The 8,993-nt window shown below is 44.1% G+C and overlaps 1 protein-coding gene across 2 annotated transcripts in view; it reads left to right on the top strand.

Annotated features, from left to right (window-relative positions):
• Positions 1-989: 989 nt before the first annotated feature.
• LOC105836560 (transcription factor Ken 2) overlaps positions 990-8,993 on the top strand; it is a 35,336-nt gene continuing 27,332 nt past the window's right edge. Inside the window, exon 1 of one of the 2 annotated variants that reach the window (XM_036290179.1) lies at positions 990-2,325. The gene's annotated coding sequence lies outside the window, so the exon portion shown is untranslated. The remainder of the gene's footprint in view (positions 2,326-8,993) is intronic. The other variant, XM_012680669.3, reaches the window with a different exon arrangement.

Genomic DNA, 8,993 nt, shown 5'->3' with positions numbered 1-8,993 from the left:
CCTGTAGCCTGGGCACCACCGAATATCTCTTGCCTCTCTTTCTCTCTCCGTCCAGTTTTTCTCCAGCGTTTTTCTGCGATTTTGTGCTTTCTCTTGAAGAGGAGAGAAAGAGAGACGGAGAGACACAGTGAGACAGTGTGTACTCGCGAGTGTATTCGTGCGTTCGTGCCGGATCCGCATGATCGCCGTCACCCTTGAAGAGAGAAGTCCCGCTGATGTGGAGGATCTACGCGGACTCCCGGAGAAGCCGAGGGGGGCGTGTTAGAGAAAGAAGAACAGGGAGAGAAGAGAAGAGGGATACGGTGGTGGTGGTGCTGCTCCGTTCATTGCGTAACGACGTTTTCTAGTTCGCGGAACACGCTCGCGCGTGGTATCTCGTTCGCGGAGGTGTGTGCTCGCGCGACGAATTTATCCCCGTCCCCGTCATCAAGGGGGGGTGGGTGGGAGGGAAAGGGTACCACCGGAATCGAAAAGTCCGCGCGCGGGTCCGTCGTTTCTCGCGAGCGGCTGACGGCGCTGATAGAGCGCGAGAAAGAACGAACGATGGAAAGTGATCGGTCCCGCGCGTTTCACTCCGTCCAGCGTGAATGTTCAAGGTCACAGTCGCTGGTATCCCACCCGGTAATTTGTTTCCGGAGTTGCTAGAGTCGTGGTCGTCGTCGAGCGGGCATCCCGGGTAGCACCATCGTGGAAGGACTCGACGCGCGGCATTCGCGTGCGAATTTAATCCGTCTCTCTCTCTCTCTCTCCCTCGGTTCACGATCGACGGCGCGCTCGCTTTTACCTCGCCGCCTCGTCCGGGCGCAAGGAGTTTCGTAAAAGGGATTACAACACGCAGAAGAGAAAGGAGACAGACGGACAGACGGAAAGGGAGACGCGGAAGGGAAAAGGACAGCGAAGAAAGAGGGAAAGACAGTCCGAGACGGAGAGGGAGAAAAGGAGAAGGAGGCGAAGGAGGAGGAGGAGGAGGAAGAGGAGGAGAGGAGGAGCAGCAGACCGCGATACGGCGACAACTGTGCGCGCGAAAACCGCAGGAGGAGGAGGAGGAGGAGGACGCGGATTTCTCGCGCGGAGGGCAGGAGTCCTCGCGACCGTCGCGCGGTACCACGACGAGGACGAGGAAGGCTCGCTCTCCCGAAGCGGAGGAGAAAGAGGCGGAGAGCAGAGGGTTCGCGGTAGCGAAGGACGGGTCTGAAAGACGATCCGGATGTGGCGAGATCCACTCGCTTTCCGCTCTCCCGCTCTTCTCCTGCCGATCGTCACGGTGCGTCGCGCCGCGCCACGACGTCGGCGCGACGACTGAGCTCGCGCCAAAGAAATTTGCCGCTGATCCGCGGTAAAAGAGCGCACCGGGGAACCGTTGCCGCCGTCACCGCCGCGGACAACACGCCGTCCGAGCGGAATTAAAAGTGCGTTTAAAAAGGTTAGCGGGATAAAAAAGGTGTGCGCGCGCGCGCGCGCCCGCGCGCGAAAGGATAAGAGAAAGGAATAGGAGCCACCTCCGAGTCCTTGAGAGTACCCAACGGGTAAAAGTGCCGTGCGCAGAGCCAGCCGGTTGACCCTGGGCAGTCAACGGAGCAGACCCCGTTGGAGAAAGAGAGAGAGAGAGAAAAAAAACACCTTCTCCGTCGTCGTCGTCGTCGTCGTCGTCGTCGTCGTCGTCGCCGCCGCCCTTTATCATCATCGTCAAGGATCCATTTCTTCCCGGCGGCGAATCTCCTCGCGCGTGAGAGCTCAGATGATCTGAATCTCGAGGAGGCGGATTATACGTAGTGCGCGCGTGTGAGACAAAACCCACGTGTGTGACATCGCGCGAAGCAGAAGAGAGCAGCGGAAGGAGATCGTGAGGAACAACGACGAAGACGCAGAGGGATTCTCTCCTCCTGTCCTCGGCCGGCGCCAGCGATTTTACAAGCGTTTTCCTCCGTGCGAGATATAGTGTGCAATCCGCGCACTCCGCGAGTGTGAAGTGAGTAACGAGGTGCCCCGCGTTAAATCTCGAGTTCGCCCCCTCGAGTTCGAGCGTGTTGCTCCTCGCGCACGTTTCTCCCGTTCGACGCCTACCGCTACTGATCTGTTTCTCTCGTGCCAAGTGGTTGTGTGGCCGGTGATTCCATACCGCGGAATATCAATGTACGTCACGTGCCCGCAGCGTCGCCGATGTCACGGGGTCCCGGCACGTCGTCGCCGGCTCGCAGAAAGTATGCTTCTCACGTGACTCGACGAGGTGATCCCGTGGGATATACGCTCCGTCGCGTTGCTCATCCTGGATACCGCCGCCGATCACACGTTGGACAGCGAGAGCAGCAGTAGAAAAAGCGCAAGGTAAGAGAAAAAGAAAAGGCGCCGAGTCCCCCGTCACGTAATTCGTAGATAATGGTACTGTTTTCAATTACGTAACGCTCTTTCTCCCTGGGAACCTCCGTTTCTCGCGCAGAGATCTCCGAAACGCGTTAGCTGACACACACGTCTCTTTCTCCTTCGTCGGCCGCCAGTTAATTACGCGACCGTCACTAATCGCCGTGATCGCCCGGTAAATCGGACCGGTAGAATGATGTAAAAGGCGACTTAAAGATTAACGTTTATTGTCAAAAGCGTCGCATGACACGCTTGCTTCTCAGTGATATATTCTATGTTTATACTGGCGTGAATAATTGGCAGGTGCTTGTAAGAGTAGATAAAATACCGATAAATTTGTTTTCATGCTAGTTTACATCTAGACAAAAGATTCGAACACATTGGATGCTTTCCAAGATATTTTCCTACTTAACGCATCTTGACACACACGTACGCAGTAACAGGGGAATGTAGGAAAATAAACCTTAAAATTTTTGTTAAAAAATATGTTATTAATTTCCCAATTTTTAAATTACTTTTCGACAAAAAATGCATTTGTGCGTAAAAAAAATGTTATTTTACATTTACATTTATTTTCCTTGTTATTTTACTTATAAATTACTTTCACATCTCAATCGTACAACAATTTTGAATGTGTACACATAATTATTACTAATATTAATAAAATATTACTAATATTTTATCAAATTCAAATTTGAACTACAAAATAATTTTGAAATCGTGCAATGTCACGGATTAAAATAATTTCGTCTCGGTTTTTCTATTATCGTTCAATATTTCAATGAGACTGTTTCAATGGGATTCTGTCTTTCTCTCTCACTCGCGGTGCTAGTTTGACGTGCTCAAGCAAGGAGAGAATAAGGGCTAAGGATGATCGATGATACAATGTTGACAGTTAAAAAATGTTTGCTTACTTTTATGGATATGATATGATAAAGTGAAACGATATATGATATAGAGGTATCGATCTGTGATGCTAATCACGCGGGAATGCGATACGATTCTTCACTGTATTTTCTTTTTAATATTTTTCGTCATTAACAGACATAGATTTCCGTTTGCACGTATAAATACGCATACACATGATGCCACCTAATCCATCAAAATCTTTCACTTATCGTCGAAAATAATGTCATTTTCTACTTAAACGGCATGGTGAAACTGCCAATGATAATGAGGCAATTGTCGCGGTTGTGGACTGACATTCCATGCGATTGGATGCATGAGGCGGCGTAAATTAATGCGGCGACATAATTGGTAGTAAAAACGACGGCCTAACGTGTAACGAGAGACAGGTAGACAGATCGCGAGCGCTGACAATGGGAAAATATGATCAGTGGGACCACGAAACGCAAGTGACATAGTTATTGTCTCTTAAAAAACCGTTCCAGTTTTCCATTTGAGAGATCACGTTAAATTATGTAACGCATAGGAGTATGCAACTAAACTCGTTAAAAGCGGTAACTATGCCAAGCCGATGAAGCGCGAGTCTTCGTTACTTATCTTACCGATATCTATTTTAATTATATGTACGTTTATTTTATTGGTAATATCGCGTGGAGAAGAAAAAACGTATTCTTTCGCCATCAGCGAAATATAATGAGCGTATAATCGCATAGAGAATCTTTTCACTCGTGCAATTCTAAAAAAAAAAGACGCGAGAGTCACTCGAACTTACATTAATACGCACGTAATAATTCTTATTATTGATATTTGTTTATATTATCATTTTTATTGATACTTTACATTTATTTATTATAGTGTTTTAGACGCGATGCAAAAGCTTCAATAATAAATGTGTTTTTGCTAAATATATATTTTATAATCAATCACGCCACACTGACATCCTTATCGTCGGTGATTCACGTGTGTAAAAAAAAATTTTTGAAAACACTCGACGACATTTTGGCTGTTACGACGATTCCGAAGTTGTCTCGAGAAACGGGGGAATAAAAAAAGAATGAAAGCAGGAAAAACAGGAAACCCGAGTGAAACCCCGTTCCCGCAGCGGAATAATATTCGTTTAATATACGTACGTCGTAAATAGGCAGCTGTAAACTCTCTCGTGAGAGAGAGAGACGGAGGAGAGGCGGGAAGGCAGGAAAACTTCTTCTGAGCATAATAATTCAAGTTCAGCGGCGCACCATGGCCGCAATATGGACGATTGTTGTGTAACCGTTTCGAAAGAAAAAGATAAAAAGGAGAGAAGAAGAAGAGGAAGGAAAAAAAAAGAGAGAGAGAAGAAACGAGGAGCGCCGCTCCTCTACCTCGTGGAGTCCGGTGTGGTCATCAATGGCGTGGAATGACGAATCGCAGAGAAAAAGCGATCTCCAGTCAAGGTCGCGTATCGAAAGGTGCCTCTGCGCTTGCCATTTCGCATTCATCTTGCCATTATCCCGCGGACGAGAGCTCGCGCGGCTCGCGCGTTTCTTACCGTAGTTCACCGGCTGCACGGAGTGTGCATCGACGCGTATACCGACTGCGAATGCAGCAACAAAATTGATCGTCGGGGCCCCCGAAAGGTGAACCAGTCGAAATTCCGCGTTCCCGCGACTTTTTGCCCGCGCCACGTCACGTCACGTCTCGCGTCGCGCTCTTTTCTGGATACGAATAATCGCGGCGCGAGAAAGTTCCTTTTATTTGGTAAGCGACAGCTGATGCTAAATATTCATCCTCCTAAGAGTACGCGCCTAAATTGAATTTGTGCGAATCCGATATTAATTCTGAGGAAATTTTACTGTCAATTTTCTCAATCCTTAAATTATCTTTCACATAATCCAAATAAGGAATTAGGGTCTCGCAACCGACATGTTCATTTATCATACGTTTATTTTTCTAGCTTCAGCTTCATTATTTTTACTTAATTTGTTTTATCTTTATCCTTCCTCTATAGTATTATCTCTCATACGAAACAAATAACAGAATGTTTTTCAGTTTATTAAATTATCTTTTAATTGAAACGTAAAGGATCGGTCGGAAATCGAAAAGAGTTGAGTTTTTTTTTTTTTTTTTTTTTTTTTTAATAAGTAAAACCGATGTTGCATCTGATAATTCTGAAAGACGTTTAACATAAATCGCAAATGAGTTTCCTCACGTTAATTAGCGACAGCTCGCTACGATGTCATTCGCACTGCCTGCGCGAATAAATTTGACTATGTCAATCGACCGATTTCGCTAAGTTATACATCGGGAACCTAATTCGCAACGGAGATTTATGGCCGAATCATTTAACGTGCGGCCGCAAACATTTGACGATAATTATTTGTGCCTCCGAATTCCATCGTCGCTCTTTTCTTAAATTTACCGAAGCCGCTCTTTACCGAAGATCCTCAACTCGACGTGCACAATTACCACCGTTGCGTGGCCATGAGAAAAAGATGAGCGAAAAGAGCATCTCTGTGCCGAGCAATTATGAATAATTAATAACCTATTTACGTCTGCTAATTGAAGGGGAAAAATATTGCGAGTGTTAAATGTTGCATGTAACATTCCGATGGAAAGTAATTCTTGTATTTCGCGGATAGTAACATTTAACTAAGAGGCACTCTCCTTTTCGTAATCATAAAAATAATGTACATTGAAATCCTATGTTAATCATCACTGAGCCTTTTTTAACTTCAGCAAAGAATTAATTTGTCGTTATTGTTCATCATTTTATTCGACACTTTTTCGAGAGTACTTTCTATTACCGAGTGATCGACGGCAAAGTAGAAAGAGGATCAATGCAATTAATTAATGAGATAATAAACAATTTCGTAATATGCGACATTATCGAGCGCGAACGCAGAACGCATCTCTGATACGCACTGATATCAATAGATCGATATAGAAAAAAATTAGAATAAAACTACACAGAGTGAATCATATTGGATTCGCATTAAGTAAATCACAACTTGAGTTATTTCTACCAATAATGAACAACCTGTCAGATCTAATGCGATTTTAATTATCAATAAAGTTTTTACTCATTTTCAAGGGGAAAGAATGTTATTGTACTCAGGAACGACTAGGTCCGCGAATAAACGGAAGAATGCACGTGGATTTATTATCGTAGTGCTTATCAATGACTCTAGAAATTGTATTATCGCGGCCTGATGTTATTAACGTGGATATCGCGAGATAACCGCGATCCAGATAAGCGACGTACTAAGTGCTAATTGGATATTCGTAAACTCCTTATCGATCTTGGTATCGTTTTCCGCGTTTCCGAAACAAACACGCTCGTGCAGTCCCTTTTCTAGATAGTTATAATTACAATTATTATATGTCACGCGGTAATAAATTGCATACACGCACTTGTGGGGCATTAGATACCGCCAGAGTCAACGTTCCGTTCTTGCAGAATTGTCGAAATAAAACATGACTTAAAGATGAGGAGGGAAAAAAAAGTGATATCCCATCCGCACCGTGAATTGCGTCGATTTATCTCGGGGGAAGACAATGCACCTTTCTTCGTGCTTCATATTTTCGCTTCGTACTTTTCCACCTTCCACGGTTCGTCCGTTCCCTTCTCAGGCGTTTCTTCTTCGCGTACGCGATAAGATGCTTATTAAGACGAGCTATTCCCGGCATGCGAGGTCCGGATTGGCCGAACGGCGCGTTAAATGAAGTTGCAATTAAGAGAGCTAAAAGCCACGCGGCCGACTATGCCTTCTCAAGGCCTCGGGCCTCGCCAGAGCGTACTTCCGCTTCTGATTAGCTTCCTCTTTTCCCACATCGTCCTCGCCGAGTTCTCCTTCCCTCTCCGCCGCGCCCTCCACACATCCTCCCCCCCTTCCCCCCCGCCCTTTCTCTTCCCGTCATCCTTTTCCCTTCTCTTTTTTTTTCTCTCCCGTTTCCCCCTTCGCATCTCTCCTCGTGGTCTGTCTTTATCTCCCGGCCTGCGCCTTATCTCGCACCGTGGGAATCCGCGCGTGCGATTCACGCCGGCGAGGGAGGAAGTTCTTATTCCCGTTTCTCGCCTTGGCGTTTCTCTCTTTGCGATCGATTCGCGCGACGACGCGAATCGTCCCGCGGGTCCTCTGCACTTGTTGATCCTACCGCGCATTTACTATCTCACCAGTTGTAAGATCAATGTGAAGCAAATTTGATCGCCATGCGGAGATTACACGAAGCTTTGATATTGTTTATTGAAGCGACGTTGGAATTAGGAGTATTCATTAGAAAATTTTTTAAATTACACAAATTCTCCTACGCTCTTACGCATTTACTTAGGTATATTTAGTGAAATATCTACTAATTTTGATATTGCTGAATGTTTATTAGTTTTTTATGTTACATAAATTTAAAAATAATACATTTTTTTCATCGGCTGACACGATTTCTCAGAAATTACTGAAGCTATCGACTTTAACTTATGTGTTTATGTAAAATGTACGTTTTATTGCAAAACTAAGGTAAATAAAAAAGATTGCAAATTATAAAAATGGCATGGTTTAAAAAACTAATTCTTTTTACAAAATCCATTGAACTGAACGTGCATGAAAAATAGTTATTATTATTAATTTATAGATGTCGCAGTAATGTTAGCTCAAGCGATAAACACATATGTATTTTATATGTATGAAAAAATTGAAGCAAGAACTTCGGTAGTTTTTGAAAAATCGTGCCAGTTAACTTGAAACGTGTGTTTATTTTTAAATTTATGCAACATAAAAAACTTAACATTTAGTAATATAAAAATTTATAGATATTTGGTAAATACAAGTAGACAAGTGGATATGTAAAGGCATAGAAAAATACGCGTAGCAGTTTTCTTAAAAAAAATTATAAAATAAGCCAATTTTTTTAGTGCTCTAGATTACAATATGTTATTAATTATAAATTATTGAGTAGATAATCGGGTTTTAAGACACATTAACCACGGTTGCATTTTTATAGAAACAAATGACACGATTTCTCTGCAAATCGGGAAACAATGGCGTTTTGATTTTTATTTATCTTCCTTCAGAGGTTTCCCATCAATCCGATATGTATGACGGTCAAATGCCTGCGCAATATCGACCTAATGCGGGCGCGGTTATGACGTGTAGATACGAAGGACGATACTTTATCTCTGAATCCACTAGGTCGGTGGGGACATATTTGACCTAACGACATGTAATGCGCAACGGTTTGCATGAAATGGCACAAAGTTGCAAATTTACGGACACGTGGCGAATAAATTTACGTATATGTATAATACTTTCTCTGTTTCTACGCTCGCGTTAACACGTAGAATCGCGGGCGAAGATGTCACGAGTTTCGTTATACGTAAGTGCATTAGGGAATCTAACGTGTGACTATTCGTCTCGAAAGGTTTTCACATTCGATCGGTAGACGTCCGATCATTCGGGAGCGAGTAATGTTTCCGAATGGTTCGCAGCTACGAAAGTCATTTCGCTGTGACCGAAGAATGCCATTATCGTTTGCTTCGTTTCGTTGCAGTGACAGGCTAATTCCGGGTGATTATTCACGAGTGTTTAAAGACTTCGTTGCAGGAAACTCGTTAGTTAGACCACAAAAGAGAATTGACCGCTCTGTTATATTTACCGCGTGTAATATCAAAATTAACCGTGGACATCGATGTCGGATGGATAGTTATCATTACACGTTTGTTGATCCACCAAAGAGAATTTAATTGGACGAGCGTATAG

Source organism: Monomorium pharaonis, chromosome 7 (assembly GCF_013373865.1).
Source record: "Monomorium pharaonis isolate MP-MQ-018 chromosome 7, ASM1337386v2, whole genome shotgun sequence".
NCBI lineage: Eukaryota > Metazoa > Arthropoda > Insecta > Hymenoptera > Formicidae > Monomorium > Monomorium pharaonis.
The sequence above is the reverse complement of the archived record's forward strand: the minus strand, read 5'-3'. Positions and strand labels throughout refer to the sequence as shown.